Source organism: Saccopteryx leptura, chromosome 2, assembly GCF_036850995.1.
Source record: "Saccopteryx leptura isolate mSacLep1 chromosome 2, mSacLep1_pri_phased_curated, whole genome shotgun sequence".
Lineage (NCBI taxonomy): Eukaryota > Metazoa > Chordata > Mammalia > Chiroptera > Emballonuridae > Saccopteryx > Saccopteryx leptura.
In genome coordinates, this window is record NC_089504.1 from 189103473 (window position 1) to 189125876 (window position 22404).

The 22404-nt window shown below is 37.9% G+C and overlaps 1 protein-coding gene across 3 annotated transcripts in view; it reads right to left on the reverse strand.

Moving 5' to 3' along the window:
- Positions 1-22404, reverse strand: part of RSRC1 (arginine and serine rich coiled-coil 1) — a 559643-nt gene that overhangs the window by 115288 nt on the left and 421951 nt on the right. The window lies entirely within an intron of this gene.

The following is a 22404-nucleotide window of genomic DNA, read 5'->3' on the forward strand; positions in this document are numbered from 1 at the left end:
TTTAGAATCTTTGAAGGTCAGTTCAAGCTAATCTCTGTACAAAAAGGAAAATGAATTTAAGCAGCATAAGTTTAAACAATGGCATATGAACTGGGTAAAGCTGTTGGTCATCTGATTTGTCAATGCAACGCGTGTTTTAACTTCAGAGAAAAGTTCTTAAGCTACAGTTCACGTCTTAAATATGAGATGCTTACAATATCTTTGGGACAGTATCAAATTAGGTAGCATATTATTTTTTTTTCATTGCATATCATAGTAGCAGTTCTTTATTCATGTTATGACAGCATTTGGTAAAAAGAATCTTTTTCCCTCTAGAAACCTCTTTTCTTATTACTTAATTATCTACTAGTTGCTCAACTGCAGGGGTTTTCAAACACTTTACTACAGATGTTAAAAAAAGATTAAAAATATACAGCATAGTAACAAGGGACTATCAATATACTCTGTAAATTAATTAAATTTCTGTTCTAGCACATCATTTATTCCAAAGCATTAGCGTCTCAAAGGAGCGATTCTCCTTTATTGCCGTCTAACTGCCTGATGAGTGAACTAAGTGAAAATAAGTCTCTAATAGCATTATAGCTGATGAAATATTAAATTAAAAAAGTATTGCCTCGTCAAAAGAAAAAGAATCAAACTGTGCCAGTATTAAACTTTGGATGAGCCTTTATTACCATGATACCAGTAATGCAAAGTGAGATTTAAAAAATAAACATACTTGCTTTTCAGTTTATGCTGCATATATTTTTCCTATGCAAAATCAACATATCCTTTTAGAAGTATAAAACCTTGCTTAAAGGGGGAATTTAAAGAAAATACACACTGCACACATAACTATTTTTCTTCAAAGTTTCTTTCTCTTCATCATTAATATTGGCATTTTCTTAAAATATAAAACGTATATAATGGTGTTGTGAAGTGCTATATCCAATTACACAGACATCTGTTTCCATTTATAAGTTTAAATACATACTTAGGCTTCATTTAAAGTCATGAAATATTAAAACTTTTATACCACTCTATATCACTGCACAAATCTATTAAATTAGATAATAAAAACAAACCACCAGTAACTCTAAAGACTTTTACTTCATTTACACTTTATTCTCCCTGGTAGAAGGACAAGGATAATAGAAATTCCATTTAAATTCAATTTTGGTTATATGTGTAATTGTAGATATACCCCTTGAGTCATGTAAAATGCTCAGCTTATGTTTCTTTCAAATTATCCCACTCAGATTCACATTCTACTCCTTACAACCATCTTCAATATGTATTAGCAGAGCTCATTAGACTGAAATTTAATAATGCAAACATCAGGTGGATTTCAAGAACCTCCATTAACAGCGTAAGATGGATTGCTTATATATAGCTCTTGGGCCAACTGAGCACAATTTAAATTCAATAAACTACCCTGCCTAAATCTGATTTATCTATTTCAGTATGCTGGTTTGTCCTTTCTTACTGATTTGTTGTTATACATGGACAATTCATTGGAATATTGTTTCATTTTTTTTTAAACTGCAAATGGCTCTTGTGCTATGGTTAAATATTTTATATAATTGAACTTCATGCTGTCAATCAAGATTCTCAAGTATGTGGATGTATGTGTATACATAAATAGAAATCTTTGAATTATATCAAAATGGCATAGAAAATTAATTTAAAAAGCATACACTTGAAAATTTTATTGATAATCAATGTGTTCTCCACAAAGAATCTAAATGAATTCATTTGAAACAAATTCATTCATTGAAATGGCAACATTATGATAAACTCTTTGATTATTAAGGAAATCTGGAAAAAACATTTTCTGTCTGTTTTATGATATTATTATTTAAATGTGAATAAGGAAGAATGCATGGTCATTCATACATGATTTAGTTTATTTAAACTTTTTTAATAATCTCTAAAATATGATGATCCCATTTTACAGATGATGATATTGGATCTCAGTAGATGAACCACAAAATATGATATCAAAGAACACTTAACTGGTAAGTGGTAAGACCTATTCATTTTTTTTTAATGATTCATGATCATTCCCTTTGGATTTTATAGCAGAATCTACTATAAATCACATTACTCACCTAAAGTACTTACATCTTCCACTAACCCTGTCCACAACTCCCAGTTCCTCGACTCCCCAACCCCCAGGACAGCAGCCCCTGCAGGACTGGCTATTTCCCCTAGCCCAAGACCATCACTTCAACTCCACGCTGACAGGAAGCCCTCGTGTCCCCGATGCCTCTGTTGTTTTGCCAAGCTGTTCCCAACACATCTGACCATTGTTTTTTCTATTTTTCTGCAAAAGATCCCTACAAAATAGTATATAAATGTTATTGGCTTTACTAAAAACTAATGATTTAAAAATCAACATGGACCCTTCCATGTTGTTCCTCTTAGCCAGCATCCATGGTTGGTTTACATTTGCTTGCCATGGTCCAAATGCCAGTAACTTCACACCAACTCCCCTAACTCCCTTGTATTTTCTCAGCCTCACTGCCATTCACCTCCAAATTTTTACCAATCCTTACTTCTTTTTTGCCTTGTTTCAGAAAGTAAATCTATCCTCTTGTGCTTTAGAACCTATTCCTTTTCATCTCCTTTAGGGTTCCTTCTGTTTCTTAAGGTTCAAACTCATTCTTGTCTATCTTTAGACTATAAGCACATTCAAGTCTCACAAATCTTGTACAATATTAACTCTTCTTTTAACAAAGTTACTTCCTTTTCTTGTTCCCAATTCCATTTTGGCCTCACCTTTTGCCATGAGCTGTAAGAACTCTGTAATAGCCAAATTTAATGGGCTTCTTAGTTCTATCCTATTATAGTCTCTCCTTTAATAAAAGACAAACAAACAAAAAGCTAACCAACCACATCTTTATCAAAACATGCTCATAATTCTAACAATTCTTTTTCAACATTTTTTGGCCACTGTCTCTTTTACCTCCCTTTTACTCTCTGTAGCTCTGTGCTTCGGCAGTCTATGAAGGTGTAAGATGTGGCCCATATGCTTATCACCCACAGCTCCAGTTCTGGCCCTCTGCTGATCATGGGAACTCTCTTCCCAATTACTTCCTGGATACCTCCACATATATTTCAAAATCATTTTCAGGTTGGAAGTCCTAATATTTCCCTCAAATTCGATCCCCTTCCCTTGGTATTTGCTATTTTCTCTGAGGTTGGTAACCTCTGTGGCCATTTCCTCCAAATCTTGTCTTTATGTAGTATATCTGATTGGCTTGGAGCTCCATCAGATTCTACTCCATAGATTATTTCAAGGATCTATTCAGTCCTTTTCGTTTCCATGGCCAATACTTGTGTTCAGAGACTCCTCTCTCTTCTTTATGAATAGAAAGGAGTTTCTATGTATTTGATCCCTATATTTTTTTTATCCAATTCCTTCCAATGAAACTTCTATATTACCACCAGGGCAAAAAAAGAAAAAGAAAAAAAAGTATTTCTTCAATTGTACCCTATGCAGCAAGCAGAGTACGTATCTAGAAAGCAGGATGCTTACTAACTGTTAAATGAATGAATGTACCATTCTTAAACACAAAACTATCTTTGAAGGCGCCATGTTGTACACACACACACACACACACACACACACACACACACACACACACAATCTCACACACCCAATCTCTTTAGATGCCATCTAAAACCCTTCACAGTCTGACTTCAGTAACACATTCTAGCTTCATCTTTCACCACTCCTCCTTCATTACTTCAAGGATGTGTGGCCTTGCTGGGCCATACTACCTCTTGTTTGCATTGTCATGCTATTCTTCTTGCTGGGGTTCCTACTTCCCTTTCTCACTGAGAAACTTTCACCAGAAAGTTTTAGTTCAAATGCCACCCTCTTCTTTGAATCTTTTGCTGGTCAACACCCTTTATCCCCAAGGAAATCTGACTATCCCTCCTTGCTTCTTAGGCACTTTAATACCTTCCTTATTAAATGTATAATACTTTATTCATTTGTGAAAACATCATTTCCTTGAGAGCTGGGCACATAGTATATGTGGCAGAAACTGTTAGCATTCTCTTCTTGAGTGTTAGGCCACCTACATTTGATCTCCTTGAAGTTAAGTGTGGCCAAGTACCTGAGTTCTAACCAAAGTAAAGCAAGCATTAATGGTGTATAGAACAACAAAGCAGAGAAAAGAGAGTTAATAAGGCAAACAGAATTTTTTAGATTAGTGTAAATGTCTTTAAATGATTTACAAAGATACTAATTACAGCTTGGAAATTGAACTGTGATCATCAATTAGAATTCCATAAATCCACTGAAGAATAGGAGGAATAGAGCTGAAGACTAACTGAGTGTATTAGAAGGTTTTACCAAGGAATTTCCCCTGAATATATTGAAAAAGAATAAAGGGATTTACACATAGGAGAAAAGTTAAGAGACAACATCATCAGCACTATGAAAATTAGCAGTTATGAAGAATTACTAATGCCTTTGCGTTTGTATATATATTTATCATTCACTTATTTCTCAAACTGTCTCTACGCCCATTTTTTTCATCTTATTTTTATTAATTTTAATGCAGTGACATTGATAAATCAGGGTACATATGTTCCGAGAAAACATCTCCAAATTATTTTGACCTTTGATTATGCTGCATACCCCTCAATCAAAGTCAAATCGTCCTCCGTCACCTTCTATCTGGTTTTCTTTGTGCCCCTACCCTCCCCCCACTCCCTCCCTCTCCTTCCTCGCCCCTTCCCCACCCCTCCACCCCACTCCCTTTTACCATCACATTCTTGTCCATGTCTCTGAGTCTCATTTTTATGTCCCATCTATGCATTGGTTCATATAATTCTCAGTTTTTTTCTGATTTATTTATTTCACTCCATATAATGTAATCAAGGTCCATCCATGTTATTGTAAATGATCTGATGTCATCATTTCTTATGGCTGAGTAGTATTCCATAGTATATATGTACCAAAGCTTTTTAATCCACTCGTCCTCTGACGGACACTTGGGCTGTTTCCAGATTTTCGCTATTGTGAACAATGCTGCTATAAACATGGGGGTGCATTTCTCCCTCTGGAACCGTTTATGGTGTCCTTGGGGTATATTCCTAAAAGTGGGATGGCTGGGTCAAAAGGCAGTTCGATTTTCAATTTTTTGAAAAACCTCCATAGTGTTTTCCACAGAGGCTGCACCAGTCTGCATTCCCACCAGCAGTGCAGGAGGGTTCCCTTTTCTCCACATCCTCGCCAGCATTTATTATTTGTTGTTTTGTTGATGAGCGCATTCTAACCGGTGTGAGGTGATATCTCATTGTGGTTTTAATTTGCATTTCTCTAATCATTAGTGATGTTGAGCATTTTTTCATATGCCTATTGGCCATCTGTATATCTTTTTGGAGAAGTGTCTATTCATTTCTTTTGCCCATTTTTTGATTGGATTGTTTGTCTTTCTGGTGTTGAGATTTACAAGTTCTTTATAAATTTTGGTTATTAACCCCTTATCAGACATACTGTCAAATATGTTCTTCCATTGTGTAGTTTGTCTTTTTATTCTGTTCTTATTGTCTTTGGCTGTGCAAAAGCTTTTTAGTTTGATATAGTCCCATTTGTTTATCCTGTCTTTTATTTCACTTGCCTGTGGAGATAAATCAGCAAATATATCGCTGCGAGAGATGTCGGAGAGCTTACTGCCTATGTTTTCTTCTAAGATGCTTATGGTTTCACGCCTTACATTTAAGTCTTTTATCCATTTTGAGTTTATTTTTGTGAATGGTGTAAGTTGGTGGTCTAGTTTCATTTTTTTGCAGGTTGCTGTCAAATTTTCCCAACACCATTTGTTAAAGAGGCTGTCTTTACTCCATTGTATTTCCTTACCTCCTTTGTCAAATATCAGTTGTCCATAGAGCTGTGGGTTTACTTCTGGGTTCTCTGTTCTGTTCCATTGATCTATGTGCCCATTCTTTTTTTTTTTTTTTTCATTTTTCTGAAGCTGGAAACAGGGAGAGATAGTCAGACAGACTCCCGCATGCGCCTGACCAGGATCCACGCGGCACGCCCACTAGAGGCCACGCTCTGCTCACCAGGGGGCGATGCTCTGCCCATCCTGGGCGTCGCCATGTTGCGACCAGAGCCACTCTAGCGCCTGAGGCAGAGGCCACAGAGCCATCCCCAGCGCCTGGGCCATCTTTGCTCCAATGGAGCCTCGGCTGCGGGAGGGGAAGAGAGAGACAGAGAGGAAAGCGCGGTGGAGGGGTGGAGAAGCAAATGGACGCTTCTCCTGTGTGCCCTTGCCGGGAATCAAACCCGGGTCCTCTGCACGCTAGGCCGACGCTCTACAGCTGAGCCAACCGGCCAGGGCTATGTGCCTGTTCTTATGCCAGTTAACAGGCTGTTTTGAGTATAATGGCCTTGAAGTATAGCATGATATCAGGAAGTGTGATACCTCCCACTTTATTCTTCTTTTGTAAGATTGCTGAGGCTATTCATGTTCTCTTTTGGTTCCATATAAATTTTTGGAATATGTGATCTATATCTTTAAAGTATGTCACTGGTATTTTAATTGGTATTGCATTGAATTTATAAATTACTTTGGGTAATAAAGACATTTTAATGATGTTTATTCTTCCTAACCATGAGCATGGTATATGCTTCCACTTGCTTGTATCTTCCTTGATTTCTTTTATCAATGTTTTATAATTTTCCGAGTACAAGTCTTTAGTGTCCTTGGTTAAATGTACTCCTAGGTACTTTATTTTTTTGGTTGCAATAGTGAAGGGGATTGTTTCCTTAATTTCTCTTTCTGACTGTTCATTGTTGGTATATAAAAATGCCTCTGATTTCTGAGTATTAATTTTATATCCTGCCACCTTGCTGAATTCATTTATAAGGTCCAGTAGTTTTTTGACTGAGACTTTAGGATTTTCTATATACAATATCATATCATCTGCAAATAATGAAGCTTTACTTCTCCTTTTCCAACTTGAATGCCTTTTATTTCTTTTCCTTGTCTGATTGCTGTGGCTAGGACTTCCAGGAATATGTTGAATAAGAGTGGTGAAAGGGGGCACCCCTGCCTTGTTCCTGATCTTAAGGGGATTGCTTTTAATTTTTGCCCATTGAGTATGATGTTGGCTGTGGGTTTCTCATAGATGGCTTTTATCATGTTGAGGTATGTTCCCTGTATTCCCACTTTGCTGAGAGTTTTGATCATGAATGGGTGCTTGATTTTATCAAATGCTTTTTTTGCATCTATTGAAATTATCATGTGGTTTTTCTCCTTCCTTTCATTTATGTGATGAATAACATTGATAGATTTGCAAATATTGTACCAGCCTTGTCTCCCCAGAATAAATCCCACTTGATCATGGTGTATGATTTTTTCCATATATTGTTGGATCTGGTTTGCTAATATTTTGTTGAGGATTTTAGCATCTATACTCATCAGGAATATTGGCCTATAATTTTCTTTCTTTGTGTTGTCTTTGCCTGGTTTTGGAATGGAATTATGCTCGCCTCATAAAAGGAGCTTGGAAGTCTTTCTTCCTCTTGAATTTTTTGAAATAGCTTGAGAAGGATAGGAGTTAGTTCTTCTTTGAATAGTTGGTAGAATTCACTTGTGAAGCCATCAGGCACAGGACTTTTCTTTGTTGGGAGTTTTTTTATAACTGTTTTGATCTCATTTGGTGTAATCGGTCTGCTCAGGTTTTCTGATTCTTCCAGACTGATTTTTGGAAGATTGTATGTTTCAAGGAATTTGTCCATTTCATCTAGGTTGTCTAGTTTTTTGGCAGACAGTTCTTCATAGTATTTTCTTACAATCTTTTGTATTTCTGTTGTGTCAGTTGTTATTTCTCCCCTCTCATTTCTAATTTTATTTATTTGAGTCCTCTCTCTCTTTTTCTTGGTGAGTCTAGTTAAAGGTTCATCAATCTTGTTTACCTTTTCAAAAAACCAGCTCCTAGTTTCATTGATCCTCTGTATTGTTTCTTTAGTCTCTATGTCATTTATTTCTGCTCTGATCTTTATTATTTCCTTCCTTCTACTACATTTAGGCTTTACTTGCTGTTCTTTTTCTAGTTCTTTTAGATGTATGGTTAAGTTGTTTATTTGAGCTTTTTCTAGCTTCTTAAAGTGTGCCTGTAGTGCTATGAACTTCCCTCTCAGTACTGCTTTTGCTGTGTCCCATAAATTTTGAGTTGTATGCTCCTTATCATTCGTTTCTAGGAATTTTTTTTATTTCTTCTTTGATCTCATTTTTAATCCATTCGTTATTTAAAAACATGCTATTTAGTTTCCATGTGTTTGAGAATTTTTGAGCTTTTCTGTTGTGGTTGATTTCTAGATTCATGCCATTGTGATCAGAGAAAGTGTTTGATATGATTTCAATCTTCTTAAATTTGTTGAGACCACTTTTGTGCCCTAACATGTGGTCTATCCTAGAGAAATACCACGAGCACTTGAAAAGAATGTATATTCTGCTGCTTTAGGGTGAAAGGTTCTGTAAATACCTATTAAATCGAGTTGATCTAGTGTGTCCTTTAAGTCTGCTGTTTCTTTGTTAATTTTCTTTCTTCAGGATCTATCTAGTGATGTTAGTGGGGTATTAAAATCCCCTACTATTATAGTGTTGCTGTTGATCTCGCTCTTTATATCCATCAATGTCTGCTTTATATATTTAGGTGCTCCTATATTAGGTGCGTAGATATTTATAATAGTTATATCTTCCTGTTGGATTGCTGCCTTTATCATTATGTAGTGGTCCTCTTTATCTCTTACTATATTCTTTGTTTTAAAGCCCATTTTGTCTGATATAAGTATTGCTACCCCAGCTCTTTTTTCATTTCCATTTGCATGAAATGTTTTTTTCCATCCTTTTACCTTCAACCTATGTGCATCTTTTGTTTTAAGGTATGTCTCTTGTAGACAGCATATGTACGGGTCCTGTTTTCTTATCCATGCAGCTACCCTATGTCTTTTGATTGGATCATTTAATCCATTTACATTTAGGGTTATTATTGACATGTAGTTGTTTATTGCCATTTTATTTTTTAAAGCTGTATTCCTCTTTTGCTATATTCTTTTCCCACTTTGATCTGTTTACAACAGGCCCCTTAACATTTCCTGCAGCATTGGTTTGGTTGTAATGAATTCCTTGAGTTTTTTTTAATCTGGGAAACTTTTTATTTCTCCTTCAATTTTAAATGATAGCCTTGCTGGATAAAGTAGTCTTGGTTGTAGGTTCTTGTTCTGCATTACTTTGAATATTTCTTGCAATTCCCTCCTGGCTTCAAGTGTTTCTGTTGAGAAGTCTGATGTCATCCTTATGGGGCCTCCTTTGTAGGTGATAGCCTTTTTTTCTCTTGCAGCTTTTAATATTTTCTCTTTATCACTTAGCTTTGGTATTTTAATTATGATGTGTCTTGGTGTAAGTTTCTTTGGTTTTCTTTTTATTGGAGTTCTCTGTGCTTCTTGAATTTGTGAGAGTTTCTCCTGCATTAATTTAGGGAAGTTTTCAGGTATGATATGATTGTACAAAGCCTCTATCCCTTGTTCTTTCTCTTCTTCTTCAGGAACCCCTATGATATGCGGATGTTATTTCTCTTTATGTTGTCACAGAGCTAAGAGTTAACTCAGACTTTTTGAGTCTCTTTTCTTTTTTCTTCTCTGCTTTCATGCCTTCATTCCAGTTGTCCTCCAACTCACTGGTTCGATCCTCAGCTGTATCCATCCTGTTTTTAATTCCTTCCATTGTGGTCTTCATTTCTTATATTGTATTTGTCATCTCCGACTGATTCTTTTTTAATATTTCAATATCCTTTTTTATACTTGCTATTTCTTTATTTAGGTGTTTGTGATGACCATCCATTGTTATTCTAAGATCCCTAAGCATCCTTACAATAATTATTTTAAACTCCGCATCCGGAAGTTTGATTATTTCCATATCACTCAGTTCATCTCCTGAAGGTCTCTCTTGTAGTTTCATTTGGATTGCACTTCTTTGTCTTCTCATTGTGCCTGGGTGTCTGGGTGTTTTCTTTGTAGAGCTGGTTGAGTCTAGGCTTGGTGTTTTCTGGCTCTAGTTTTTACTTGTGTTGTTTCTAAGTCTTCTTGGGTTGGCATCAGCTATTATTTGTAATCTACTTTAGGATTTGGGCCGCTTTGAAGTCTTGATTTGTTTGTTTTCTTAACAAGTGATTGTCTTGTTTGCTGATCTCAGCAGGGGGTTTAATTGAAACTGTATCCAGGAATGCAGTGGGTGTGACCTGAGGCTCTGAAGTCCTCTTCTGCCAGTTAATCTCTCTGGGGGCAGGCTGCTTTCTCAACTTCAGTAGGGGGAGGTGTATCTCAGATCTCCAAGGAGACCTGAGTTACTGCCCCTCTCCCCCACTTCTTGTTTTCAGCTGTGTCTTGTGCTGATTGGAGCTGGAGAGATGTCTGTATCTCTGTGACCTGGAAGTACTTTTGTATTTTGCTTTGTGGAAGGATCAGCCCCTCCCCCAGTTATGGCTGCCTCCAGCACTGAATGAGTCAGCTTTTTATGTCATCACCTATATTCCTCTCCCCCTCACCATCCATCTCTCTCTTTCTCCTTTCTTTTTGGAAGACATGCAGGCCCTTTCAACACACCTCGTTCCCTGGTCGTCAGGTAAGTGGCTGTGAGCAGTATTTACTGCTCTTTTCCTTGGAATTGAGAGCCCAGCCTCACCCCCCCTCCCCATTCCTGGAAGTAGGGGAGATTCAGGCGCTCCCTACCAGGTTTGTTGTGGCTTCTTCTTTGCTCCTTGATTTTTGAAAGCTGTTCTTGTAGTCCAGATTTGGTTTTTCATGCTGATTGTTCCTAAATTAGTTTATAATCCAGTTCAGTGGTGTGAGCTGGGAGTCTGTGCGTCTGCCTACTCCGCTGCCATCTTCAGGTCTCTCTACCCACATTTTTAAAGATGAGAAAACTGAAGTACATGGAAGTAAAATAAGTTTTTCAAGGTCACTGAGTTAGAAACAGAACGATGCATATGTTCCAACACCTATCTAAGAAGATATTGTGAAATACTATAAAACCATTAAAAAATGAGAGATTTGTGTGTATTGACAATATAGAAATATCTTCAAGACAAATATTAAGTAAAAATAACATACTGAATAACAATTTATAGCATGACCGCATTTACTAAACAAAACAAGTTATATGAGTATATACATAAATGCATCAAAAATAAACAGGAAGTCTGGATTTAAAAACTAGTTTACTTGCCTAAGCTCAAATGTGGCAGAGAGGATTTCTACCCAAATCTAACAGGTGTGTTCTTTACTTAACTATATTACCTCTGTTTAAAAATATATAGTACTTTAGCTTTACCAGGCGGTGGCCCAGTGGATAGAGCATCAGCCTGGAAGGCAGAGGACCCATGTTGAAAACCCCAAGGTTGCCGGCATGAGCTCGAGGTTGCTAGCTTGAGCACAGGGTTGCTGGTCTGAGCATAGGATCATAGACATGACCCCATAGTTGCTGGCTTTAGCCCAAAGGATGCAGGCTTGAAGCCCAAGGTTGCTGGCTTGAGCCCAAGGTTGCTTGTTTGAGCAAGGGGTCACTGACTTGACTGGAGACTCCTGGTCAAGGCACATATGAGAAGCAATCAATGAACAACTAAAGTGCCATGACTATGAGTTGATGCTTCTCATCTCCCTTTCTGTTTCTCTGTCTCTATCTGGACCTTCCTCTCCCTACCCCTCATGCTAAATATATATATTGTACTCTAATATTAAAACTAAAAAGTTGAGAAAATTATTCTCTTGAGATACTGAAGTTTTATAATGTTCTATTATAAATTTCAGAGCCTAGAGAGAAATGTTCTAATAAACTGTATGTAAAAATATCTAGCAAAAATACATATATCTCCTTATTTCAGCTTATTATAATAAAAGTGCTTTTCACATTAACACTAAGGAAGTGATATTTACTTATGCATTTCATAGACATTGCTATGTCAAAATATTTTAAGCAATGAGTGTAAAACAGGATGTAGAATACTAGTATTATATCAAGCACTGCCCATCCCATCCTTCATGTGTGTGGACTGCATCAGACTGGTCATCAAAACACATTTTAGAACATTTTCTGATATTTTATTAATTCCTACATGAATATTCAGTTTAAATGTTGCCATATACTTTAAAAATCAAGTGTGAGTAAAACTAATATAATATAAAGTGTCATTTCCCAAAAAAGTCTAAGTATAGGTGTTTTATATAGATAAGTTATCACTATTCATAAAGGCCCAAGAAAGTTAAGGAATTAGTTTAAAGTAAGAATGGCCAAGACACAGAGTCTGTAAATTCTAGTTTAATTTTTAAAAAAGACTATTTCTTACCTATTTATTCACTTGCAAGCACACAGTAACCAAAAAATTAGAGAATAGTGAACAGCTTCCATGCACAAGTTGCTGTTTATGGAGAAACTTTAATCTAAATAAACTTTATTCAAAAATCACATGGAAAATCCGAAGAGGCCTCTTGCTTCCTAACGACCACTAACATATGCTGTTTCATATATTCAAGGTGGTACAAGAAAATGTATCTACAGTTTCTTTTCACAGCACTATGTTAAATTCCAGAAGCATTGGAGTCTGGAGAAATTTCAGTAATTCTGAGACCCCCCACCCCATTTTCCAAAATACCTAAAGTGACCCACTTAAAGTGGTACAGTGATCAATGATTCTAGTAAGTGTAATCTTGATTTCAAAGTGCTATAGTGCCATGCTTCAATAATCCCTGTGTCTCTGAAAGGTACCCTGCAGAGAATAATGGCTCCAGGTAGGAAAGTGCCTGAATAAAGGCATTGCCAATTTGTGTGCTACATGTTTGTCAGAGAGACAATTAGAAAAGACCAAAAAGTTGTATGTATTTACATTTAGAACTTGACTGCCTTCAGATTTTTTGTTGAGGGTTAAGGCAGTTTTTATTTTAACCTAGAGAAAAAAACCTAGGTGATATTTTTAATGCCTCAGCAGGAAAAAAATGTCTATGTTAATAAGGAGAAAATAACTTTTAGTAATTATCTTCTAAAAAAAAAGTGGTGGTCTGTATTATATGGGGAGAAATTTATAAAGAAAGGGACAAATGATATAATTTTGGTCAAGAAGAGGCATACAAGCCTCAAAGTTAGTAACTAGATTTAAAAACTTGGTTGCCAAATCATGAAAGTTTTGAATTTAAGAAAATGATAGTACTAGGAACATCAAAAATGCAAAAAGCCCGATTTTTCTTTATATATTTTAAAACAGCAAACCCCAGATCTAAATGTGAACTTAGAAATGACAACAGAATAAATGTCTAGACAATATAAACATGTATTAGTTCAGAAACAGTTAATAAAATAAATTGTAATTAATATTTAAAATGTTATATTAAAGAAAAGAATCCTGCTATGGCCAGTTGGCTCAGTGGTAATATGTCGGACCTGCATATGGATGTCCTGGGTTCGATTCCCAGTCAGGAAACACAGGAGAAGCCACAATCTGCTTTTCCACTCTACCTCCCCCCCTTCTTCCCCTCCCACAGCCATGACTCAATTCATTCAAGCACATTGGCCTTAGGCACTAAGAATGGCTCGATGGAACCTTTGCCTCAGGCACTAAAAATAGCTTGGTTGTGAGCATGGCCCCAGATAGGCAGAGCATTGGCCCCAGACTGGGGTTGCCAGGTGGATCACTGTCAGAATGCATGTGGGAATCTATCTCTCTACTTTCCCTCCTCTCACTTGAAAAAAGAAGAAGAAGAAAGAGGAAGAAAACAGAAAGAAGAAGGAGGAGGATGAGGAAGAGGAGAAGGAGGAGAAGAGAGGAGAAAAAGGAGAAGAAAATAATCCTAATTGGTAGTGATTTTTAAGGTTTTCCCAGATATTTTTGCTGGGTTTTACCTATAGCTCTTAGACTTAATCTCAGTACAATGGTAACCTAAAAACTCACTGTTTAAGCACTACTAAATTCATTTAAAAATTTACATGTGAACATAACTGCTGATTCTGCATATTTAAAGTGTATATAAAACTATGGTCATAATATCACCTCCCTGTCCCCGTTCCCTCTGACACCTTCTTTGCATACACAGCATAGAAGTACAATTCATTAATTATAAGTGCTTATTCCTTACCAACATCTACCATTAATAAATACTAGCAATACAAATATACATATAAAAATAGTCATGTCCAATATATGAAATAATTATTCTCAATATGCCTCAAATACCATAAAAGGTCAAAGTAACTAACACTGAAAAAATACATACATGAAATTGTAATTACTTCACAGCCACTGGTGGTGGTGGGGGTTGGAGGAAGAAAGTCACTGTTCATTATCAATAAATGTTCTTAAAAAATTAATTTTGAGGACTGGCTGGAGAAACTGACTGGGCTGACTGACTGGCGGAGCAGTCAACGAAAGGAGAGGCTGGTGGACCTCTATGGCATTAGCTGAACAGTGGCAGACTGGTCCAGAAGATGGTGACAGAGTAGGCGGACGTTACAACTTCCACCTCCCAGAACCAAAGTGGGTTACAATGTAACCTGGGAACAATCATCTTGAAAAAGCAACTTTGGAATAAACTAAGAGGAATCTATAACCAAAGATCACAGAAGAACCTCACTGAGACTGAAAGGAAGGGCGGAGACACTGAAAGGAAGGGCGGAGACACAGAAAGGGCTGCCCCACTCCCAGGAGCCAGCAGTGGCCCAGAGGGACTCTCACAGCAGGGTAGGTTGCCGGAGAGGTGTGGGTCTTCAGCCCCAGGACTGGAGCCCCAGCCTAGAGCCACAGAGACTAGGCGAGGAGTATGAACAGTATTTAGATGAGAGAAGAGCTGAGTTACTGTTTGCAAGAGGGAGACAGAACTCTCAGACCCAGGCTCTGTCTTAAAGCGCACGCAGAGAAAACCTCATTCACAGCCACTTATCTGGGCTCCGGGAGCAGGGAGAGCTGAGAGGATTGGAGTTGCAAGAGGACGGTAATCTCAGAGGCACAGGGAGAGACTGTGGGGGACAGTCACCCTAATCCCTGAGCTGCTGAGTCACTCCCCAAATCTAAATTGGCCACTTTTCCTGAGAGAAGCAACATCAGTAAAGAGAAGCAATTACTCTGCCACTTGAGGCTCTCCTACTCCAGTCAGATCAAAGAGTTGCTTAGGAGGAAGGAGTGCATCAGGGACACAGGTTTTGAATGCTGAGGTCTGGGCTACACTGCCCTCCCAGGCTGCTGAGTACTCCCTGAAGGGTGGGCGGGCCTGGTAGTGGCTGTGCACTCGCAGTGGCGGGGGTGGCATCCGGCCTGCATGCCTGGGGTGGCTGGTGGCCGGCGTGCCTGGGGATGGCCGTGCCTGAACGCCTGAGGTGGCAGAAGTGGCAGTGGGCCGGCACACAAACCACACCTCGGGAACAGACGCCACACCCACTGGTCAAGAGTAGATAAAAGTCAGCCTATGAGTGCAGCTAATATTTACAATGGCACCTGGGGCCAGCAGAGGAAGCCACAAATTCTGGATCACCTGTAGCTCCAAGAAGGTTGCTATGAAACAATCATAGGCAGTGACCCCCACTGGTCTGTGCTAGGTTCTGGCCAGAGAGGTCCAGGGCTGGCACATCCAGTGGCCAGATATGAAGAGTATCAGCTGAGGATGTAACAACCCTTGGAGTGGTATCTTAAGGAAGGGCTCCTCACACCTGACCCAGCCAAGACATAGAAAATGCTGACACAAATAGCAAAAAGAGCAGTAGCAGCAGACAAATAGCCCACAGCGGATTACAAACAACAGCTGATACCAACCCAAGAAGATCTAGAAACAACACAATTGGAAATTGGAGGCAGACGACACCAACTCTATACTCAGCTAGCTACAAAAACAGCACACCCAAAGGAGCAGTCCATACACAGAAAAAATGGGAAGACAGAGAAATGCAATCCAAATGAGTCAACAAGAGAAATCCCCAGAAAAAGATCTGAATGAGAAGGAAAGAACCAAGATACCAGATGCAGAGTTTAAAATAACAATTGTTAGGATAATCAAGTATCTTAAAGCAACAATAAACAAACATAATGGCCACCTAAATAAAGAGGTACAAAGCTTTAAAAAGGACATTAAAATTATAAAAAAGAATCAGACAGAAATGACAAACACAATATCAGAAATGAAGACTACACTAGAAGGAATAAGCAGCAGGCTGGATGAAGCAGAGGATTGAATCAGCGAATTAGAGTACAAGATAAATAGAAACACAAAAAACAGAATGATGCCAGAGAAATGGCACCGTGAGGAGTGCTCCCCATAACTCTCCCCAAAATTTCAACAAGTTCTACAACCAGAGACAGAAAAAACAATCCCTGGAGAATCTGGAAGTCCCACACACTGAACAAGAAGGTATGATTTGGCAAAAAGTTGGCTAAATATATAATCAACCCTGAAGGAAACAAGACGAGAACAGAACACTCCGCCTTCCTCACTAACCTGTGCAAAGGCTGCTTTCACTTGGAACTGAGAAAGAGAGAGTGGGGGCTGTGGGCATTGAGGGAGCCAGGCTGGGGCACAGACATTCAAGCCGAGGAAAGAGTGTGCTCATGGCGACTCAGCCCACGCAAGCTAATGCCGGCGCCGGACCCCGGCAAAGGCGGGTGAGTGGTGGCCTCCATTACCCTCAATATCCTGGTCGGCGAGCGCAGACAGTGTGCGAGAGGTTCCTCCTAGCGCCCTGGGAGTGGGTGCCCATGTTCCCTGACAGAGGGGCAGGGTCAGAGACTTCTGCGTGGGCTGCGACCAGAGTCTCGGTGTAATCCCTGCTCCCCCAACAACAGCGCGCCGGGAGTGTGCGAAAGCGAACTTCCCCACTCCTGGACTTCTCCAGGCGGGTGAGGTGCCTCAGCCACCCATTCAGGATAACATCCCGGGGAAGAAAAAATACAGAAGCGCTAGGGGGAGGAGAGTGCAGGCAGCTTGCAGTCCTTCCTGGAGAAGATCTGCGGATGCAATCATTGAAATTAGCTTAACCCACAGTCTGCTCACTGCCGAACTGGCTTACGCGGCTCTAGTTGACAAGGTCTCTCTCAGTTCAGCAATCTAAGACAAGAGACGCAATATTTTTTAGTGCCTCTTGCTCTGCATGTAAAGGCGGGAGAAACTTCTTGTCAGCTGATACAGGGTGAAAAACACATTCCTACAGAACAGACCTTAGAGAACACTGCAGAAGTTAGGCTAGGCCGTAGGCTTTTTAACAAGGAAGAAGCCTGCAGGAAACAATCTCACAGAACGCTAAGGAAAACTTAACTAGATATACCTGAAGAACTGAACAGAAGTCAACACACCACCCTACCTGTTTAAGCTGGTGCTCTGATTGGTAGAACTTTCATACTCAGAGCTGTGCACTAAAAAGAGGGACTTGGCAGCTATTAAGACTTTCTGTTCCGCAGGCAGCAACTAGGGCATCTTCTTCCCAGCCAAACAGGTTACAAAGTGCAAAAAGCCTGGGGAGAGTGGTCCCCCAGAGTGCTGAGGCATACTGGACACATCTGGAGGCTCATAGAAAGACACCTTGAGAGCAAATGGCTCCCAAACCCGCCTGATTATACTGGTGGCTCTAACTGACAGAGCCTTACCCAGAGCCCTGTGCTGAGTGGAGATAGAGTGGGGATCTGTCAGCTCTTTGAGCCTCTTACTCTCCAGGGAGAGGCAGCAGCAACCTCATAGCTGGATCATCAGGCTGCTAATTCAGGAAGGAGAGAGGCTCCGGGCAAACAGACTCTCCCATTGTGGGAGCCTGCAAACGCTAACAAGTTCTGACTACCAATGAGACTGAAGCCTAATATATGACATCGTCATAGCGACACATCAAATGCAAATCTCTACCTGAGCATGACACAGGCGTAGATCCTGTGGTACAATGCCACAGAAAGAGGGAGAAGAAAGAAAAAGGAAGAAGATAACCTCTGAAAATCAAGAATGATCCACAGTTTTTATAACTGTTTCTACATTATTTTGTTTCTTTCATTTTCTTATCTTATTTTTTTCTTCCACCTTTATCCTTTTATCCTCTGCTTGTCGTATACTTTTATCTTCATTTTGAACTACATTACCCATAAGTGTTACATTTTCCATTTTTTTTCTTTCCTTTTTTCTTTCTCTCTATGAGAGTTACACTCCAAAACCCTTAACTCTCCTTTTCTTTTGGGGGTGGGTGGGTATTTTGGGGTTTTTTTTTCCTTTTTTTCCTCTCATTCTCTTAGTTTCTTCTTTTCTTTTTTGTTTTTCCTCTCATTCGATTGTCACTCATGAACAAATTAATTTATTTTAGATTCAAATTTTTTCTTGGTGGCATTTTGTGTGCTTTTTACTTTGCTTTTTAACTCATTAGCATTCCCCCAACCCCAGCTCTCCATTCTATGTAGTTTTTGTTCCACTTAATACAATAGAATTTTTTTTCTTTTTCTTGTTTCCTTCTTATCCCTTTCACTATATCTCTCATTTGACATCATTTACAAGCAAATTATTTTATTCTTGATCCAAGTTTTTTCCTATTTTGCATTTTGTGGGTCCCTACCTCCTTTTTTGCCCCTTTATCACTAATCCCCAACTCCGGCCCTCCATTATAGGTAGTTTTTGTTCCATTTAGCACAATATAATTCTCAATTTTTCGCGGTATTTTCTCAAAGAAGAGAGAAAAAAAATTTTTTTATTTTTTTTGTCTATCTTTTTTTCTTTTTATTCTTTATTAATTCTTATTAATGTTATTAACAAAACTAACCTCAGATGCCATTAAGGAAAAGGAAATCAAATATCATGGATACAAAAGATAGAGATGTAGCACAGATAGATGAGCCAAAATCTATAGAAAAATTTTTAATAGATTGAAAACCTTGGAGTTAAATGACAAAGAATTAAAAATAGAAATCCTAAAAATACTCAGAGATATACAAGAAAACACAGAAAGGCAATTTAGGGAGCTCAGAAAACAACTCAATGAACACAAAAAATATATTACCAAGGAAATAGATACTATGAAAACAAATCAAACAGAAATGAAAAACTCAATTCATGAACTGAAAAATGACGTAACAAGCTTAGCTAATAGAACAGGCCAGATAGAAGAGAGGATTAGTGACACAGAAAACAGGCAACTTGAGGCACAACAGAGAGAAGAGAGAGACTCAAGAATTAAAAAAAAAATGAGAAAGCCCTACAGGAACTGTCTGACTCCATCAAAAAGAGTAATATAAGAATAATAGGTATATCAGAAGGAGAAGAGAAAGAAAATGGAATGCAGAACATATTCAAACAAATAATAGACAAGAACTTCCCAAGCCTGTGGAAAGAACTAAAGCCTCGAATTCAAGAAGAAAACAGAACACCAAATTATATTAAGCACAACAAACCTACTCCAAGGAATATCATAATAAAATTGGCACAAACCAACGACAAAGAAAAAAAATTCTCAAGGCAGCCAAGGAAAATAAAAATACAACATATAAAGGAAGGCCTATTAGATTTTCATAGAATATCTCAGCAGAAAATCTACAAGCTAGAAGAGAGTGGACCCCAATATTTAAAGTTCTGAAAGAGAGAAACTTTCAACCAAGAATACTATACCCATCAAAGCTATCCTTCAATTATGAAGGAAAAATAAAAACATTCACAGATACAGAAAAGATGAGGGAATTTATCATCAGAAAACCCCCACTTCAGAAAATACTAAAGGGGGTTTTACCAAGCAGATACAAAGAACAAAACAAAACAAAACCACAAGTAAAACCTCCACCAAGAACACAATAAAACCAAATTAAAACTGTGACAACAGAAACAATAAAGGGGAGAGGACAAAGATAAACAGTAGCAAAGGACAATGCAGTGCAGAAGCACTCATAAGATAGTGTACTACAATGAACATGGTAGGTACTCTTTTCATTACTTAATGGTAACCACCCCTGAAGAAACCACCACAGAAGCACATGACTTGAAAAAGGAAGTAACAGAGGAAAGAAGTATGGATTACAACTAAAAACAAATGAAAGAAAAACAAAAGAGAAGAATCAAATAAGATATAAAACTAACAGAAAGCAATATATAAACTGGCAATAGGAAACCCTAAAGTGTCAATAATTACACTAAATGTAAATGGATTGAACTCACCAATAAAAAGACACAGAGTAGCAGAATGGATTGAAAAAGAAAATCCAACTGTATGCTGACTACAAGAAACACATCTAAGCAACAAGGATAAAAATAAATTCTAAGTGAAAGGCTAGAAAACAATAGTCCAAGAAAATAACATCCAAAAAAAGCAGGTGTAGCAATGCTCATATCTAACAATGCTGACTACAAGACAGCAAAAGTAATCAAACACAAAAATGGTCACTTCATAATGATTAAGGGGACACTGAATCAAGAAGACAACACTTCTTAATATATATGCACCAAACCAATGAGCACCAACATATAAGGTCTACCGGAAAGTTCTGTCCGTTTTTGGAATAAAACAAAATACAAATTTTTCTTACCATCAATAAACATTATTAAATAATATACTTGCTGTTATTATTAATTTCTTGCCAGCGTGAGGGCAATTTATATATCCCATTTTTGAAAAATGTTTTATCTTCTGATGCGAAAAATTGAACCAGTGCTTGTTTGATATCTTCTTCATTTTTGAATTTTTTGCCCTTCAAAAAATTTTGTAAGGACAAAAACAAGTGATAGTCGGAGTGTGCTAAGTCTGAAGAATATGGTGGATGCGACGGACATGCTTCTGTAGCATTTATTCCTTGTTGAAATTCGTAAAAATTACAGGGGCGTAAATGAACTTTATCAGTAGCCGTGGGTACACTATTGCTTCACAGATAAGACTAACGTGAATCAACTTTGTTTTAGTTAATTTGCTAAATCAGTATGTATACATTAAATGATAAAAATAGAGAGGCACACATGCGCCAAATGAACATGTGCTTACATGTCGAAACTGGTTGTGACAGAAACTGACAGAACTTTCCAGTAGACCTTATATATAAGACAGCTACTGGCTGACCTAAAAACAAAACCTGACAAAAAAACAATCATATTTGGAGAACTCAATACGGCGCTGGCGGCTCTAGATTGTTCATCCAAACAGGAAGTCAATAAAGAAATATTGGCCTTTAATGAAACACTAGAGCAATTGGATATAATAGACATCTACAAGACATTTCACCCCAAAGTGACAGAGTACACATTTTTCTCTAGTGTACATGGAACATTCTCAAGAATTGACCATATGTTGGGCCACAAAAATAACATCAGCAAATTCAAAAAAACGGAAATTGCACCAAGCATATTTTCTGATCATAAAGCCTTGAAACTAGAATTCAATTGCAAAAAAGAGGTAAAAAAAAAAAAACCACAAAAATGTGGAAACTAAACAACATACTTTTAAAAAAGGAGTGGGTTAAAGAAGAAATAAGCACAGAGATCAAAAGATACAAACAGACAAATGAAAATGACAATATGATATATCAGAATCTCTGGGATGCAGCAAAAGCAGTAATAAGAGGGAAGTTCATATCACTTCAGGCCTATATGAACAAACAAGAGAGAGCTCAAGTAAACCACTTAACTTCACACCTTAAGGAACTAGAAAAAAAAGAACAAAGACAACCCAAAACCAGCTGAAGAAAGAAAATAATAAAAATCAGAGCAGAAATAAATGAAATGGAGAACAGAAAAACTACAAAAAAAATTAATAGAACAAGAAGCTGGTTCTTTGAAAAGATAAAAAAAATTGACAAACCCTTGGCAAGAGTCACCAAGGACAAAAAAAAGAAAGGGCTCATATAAACAAAATCCAAAATGAAGGAGGAGAAATCACCACGGACACCATAGATATACAAAGAATTATTGTAGAATACTATGAAAAACTACATGCCACCAAATTCAACAATCTAGAAGAAATGCTTAAATCCCTAGAACAATACAACCTTCCTAGACTGAGTAATGAAGAAGAAGAAAGTATAAGCAGACCCATAAGAATGGAGGAAATAAAAACAACTATTAAAAACCTCCCCCAAAATAAAAGTCCAGGCCCAAATGGCTATACTACTGAATTCTATCAAACATTCAAAGAAGACTTGGTTCCTATTCTACTCAAAGTCTTTCAAAAAATTGAAGAAGCAGCAATATTTCTAAACATATTTCATGAGGCCAACATAACCCTCATAACGAAACCTGGCAAGGACAGCACAAGAAAAGAAAACTACAGACCAATATCTCTAATGAATACAGATGCTAAAATACTAAACAAAATACTAACAAATCAAATACAACAACATATTAAAAAATACATTATGCCTGACCAGGCGGTGGCGCAGTGGATAGAGCATCGGACTGGGATGCAGAGGACCCAGGTTCAAGACCCCGAGGTC